The following is a 3,270-nucleotide window of genomic DNA, read 5'->3' on the forward strand; positions in this document are numbered from 1 at the left end:
ATGTGGTTCTGAACTGCTTTGCTGTTATGAGAGGCAAAACTTCTTTAAGTGGCAGGACCTCAGATGCTGGGGTTCAGCTAGATCGGCTCCAATGGCTAATTATCTTTTCCCCTTTTTAAAATTGTCTTATGTAAGGAATTTGGTGGGGGGGGATTTTTCTCAGCTCTTCTTTGAGTTCTTGCCTGAATGATTACACATTCCTCCTATGAACTGCCTTTCTATGTTTCAAGAAAATGGTAAAACAGTGATCATGAATAATATGTCCGCAGAAGCAAGAAAGCTAACTCAAGAAAACCATACATTTATTCTAAACTCAAATTCTAATTTTGGTCTGGAGGGATTCACAAATTCCTCCCTCCTTCTGTGATTGCAGTCACCACAGGGGTGACTACTGGTACAACTGTAGCCCCTGAGAGTTTCCTCACTCATGAGTCACGAAAACAGTTCGGGAAATTTGTCTCTGAACAGCAGAGGCCGCTGCCTCTCCTAGGGACAGTGTGCAAAGTGAAAGGGCTGCACATTTTCCCAGTGTTCCCATCCCAAGCTTCGTCCACCTCTATTCGGGGGCTACAACTTCTGCAGAAGTTATAGCGTACACTGGAGTTAGAACAGGAACTAGTGAGTGGCTGGTGTTTTCAGCCTTGGGGGGGTTGGTGACTCTCTGGGGTCTGTAGTAGACGGCAGATGAGAGCACAAGGGACAGAAACAGGGTTGTGTGCTTCTATTGACCAAAGGCACATGATCTATTTTTGCTGTGGTGCTTTCAATTTATTGGATAAACTGTCAAGTGAACCATGTATGGTCCTCTTCCATTCAGCCATTCGCCCCACAAAGTACTCTCTTAGACAGGATTTTGTTTCTCTCATTGTCTTAACCATCCTGCTGCTTAGGTGTTACTTCAGGTTCGGCTGGAATTTCCAGAGACCTAGAGAATTCCAGTTCCAGGGAGCAGATGTTTAATTCAGCCATTATCATGGATTTTTTTTTCTCATGCCTACCCCCTAAATTTACCCCTGCAGGAGTCCCCAAGGAAGCACCAGGCAGCCAAAGCACAGGAGGAAACACAGGTGAGTGCAGGAAAATCGTTTCCTCCTGAAACATTAAATGCTAGCAAAAGCATGAGCGTTTGTAAGAAAACGGGTTTGCTCTTTGGCTACAAAGGCTCCTTCATTGATGATAAGAATGTTCTTGGGGGGAGGAGGAAACACTGCTATGTTTTCTCAGGCTGGAACTGGAATGCCAAAATGAATGTTAGTTGTACCTTCCGAGGTCCATGTGGCTTTGTTCCTATGGAGATGAGTTGAGAGTTTTGGGCAAGGAAGTAGGCCATAATGGGGGTCAGAACGAACAGGGAAACTTCCTTTTATAATTCAGCTTGAAAGCCATTTGGAAAAAAAAAAAAGGTTTCCACCTGACTCTTTGGAAGATGTAGCATGCAGTCTGGGAGCTCTATGTTGTTTTAAATTAGGTGATGTGCTGGTCTCAGTAAAAGAATCCTATCTTAAACTTCCAACATCTAGGATTCCAGGCTGTGCCACCGGGCCTAACTCAGCCTGAGATTCCAGAGAAGAAGTTTATGGATGGTGGTGGTCCTGGAATAATCTAGAATTACTTACTTTTGCAGATTCCACTTCAGTAGCAACTGAAGTCACAACCAGTGTCCACATATCCCAACCAGGTAAAATGTAGAGATCCAGTGGGCTCAACCAAATCCGATGAAATTTATCTCATTCACATGGGGTCTACCTTGCACATGACTACATCCCATCATGATGTATGAGATGAACACATACAGACTTGACATGGATTTTTACTATTGTGAGTAAAATATTGTGTTATCATCCTCTGTTCTCTAGAAACAACGACAACAGAGAGTCAAGACACTGAAAGTACAACAGGTCAGTATGAGGACATCTCCAGTCGCTTCATGATCCAAAAGCATTTCTTGTACTTAAACATGTGCTAGGGTCTGTATTATATAGACATTAAAAGCAAACCCTTCAATAAGAAACGGTCACTGCCACATTGTAACCTTTGTAGTAAGGATGTGGGATATTATAGGCACAGGTATTATTGTTATTGTTCATTTATTTATCGACCAAAAATATATGAAAAAAATATGATCCCGTGGACAAGGAAGAGAGCAGATGGTTCCTTTCTGTTTTCTAGTTGGTAGTCATGGCTGAAGGCACAAAAATGAAGATAGTTGAGTTTTATACTGGCTAGGTGGGCAGCAAATTTCTGCCAAACATGAGAACAAAGACATAATGATGCATGGGTGAATTCAAGACTCAGCCAGATGCTTGCAACAGAAGTGTGAGGGTCAAGGAAGAAGATTAGGAAATATAAATGTGCATAAAGTTTATGAAAAAGTTGAATTTCTAATTTAAACATGACTCCATCTTTACAGCAATGAGACCCCCCTTAGTTTTTATCAAGAGAATGGCATGCTCAGTGCCTTGGAGGAAGTGACTCTGACAGCGGTGTGGAAATTAGATTATTCTGTTGTATATGACTCTGGCAGTGGTGTGGAAATTAGATTATTCTGTTGTATATACCCATCATTTTTCTCTCCTATTGCTGGGTTCTACTATTATTAAAAATTAGGAACTATTCCAGATTGCCTTAAGAAAGGGTTACAACATTTAATCTTCTAAATTGTCACTTATTTTACTACTTTACTATCAATTTTTGGTAACAGTTGTTAGAGTTGCTTTGAATAAATATGTAGAAATTGAAAGTTTCTTTTAAGAATGCCCACCCTAGGCCAGTTTGTGTTCCTTTTCTTTTGGTAGGGTAGGATAACAGTACAAATTCTTTGACTTAGAATTTGAATTTAGAATTTTGTAAATATGACTGGCCCATACCTGTGAAGCACAGAAGCTTAAAGGCATACATGCATATCATTTGCTTAAATCATTTGGGAGGGATAGAAAAAAATTAAAGCCTTTCAAAAGGTTGAAAAAAGGATAAATGGTCTTAAGATCAAAACTATCTTATTGTAATTATATTTCCATGCAATAAAATTATCCCTTACTCTTTATTCACTGATCTTTTCATATGAATTATTTTCCAAGAAAATTTTCAATAGAAGTCTAGTTTTCACTCTCAATGCAGATTTCTCTTCCATTAAACTTTGAGGTCTAAAAGAAGCACCCAACAATAGCAGGCTGTCAAATGCACTAAATGGCACAGAAGGGAGATGGGTTGTAGATCTGTAAGCCTGACTGTATGGTCAGTGATTTCAACAATGTAGTAATGAATCGAATC

At 39.9% G+C, this 3,270-nt stretch overlaps 1 long non-coding RNA gene across 1 annotated transcript; it reads left to right on the top strand.

Moving 5' to 3' along the window:
- Window positions 1–1,016: 1,016 nt before the first annotated feature.
- Window positions 1,017–1,898, top strand: LOC148119003 (uncharacterized). Its single transcript, XR_015735686.1, has 3 exons — window positions 1,017–1,067; window positions 1,625–1,678; window positions 1,857–1,898. It is a non-coding gene; the product is annotated as an uncharacterized LOC148119003 (long non-coding RNA).
- The last annotated feature ends 1,372 nt before the right edge of the window (window positions 1,899–3,270 follow it).

The sequence above is a fragment of the Myodes glareolus genome, chromosome 19 (genome assembly GCF_982192425.1).
Source record: "Myodes glareolus chromosome 19, mMyoGla1.1, whole genome shotgun sequence".
NCBI lineage: Eukaryota > Metazoa > Chordata > Mammalia > Rodentia > Cricetidae > Myodes > Myodes glareolus.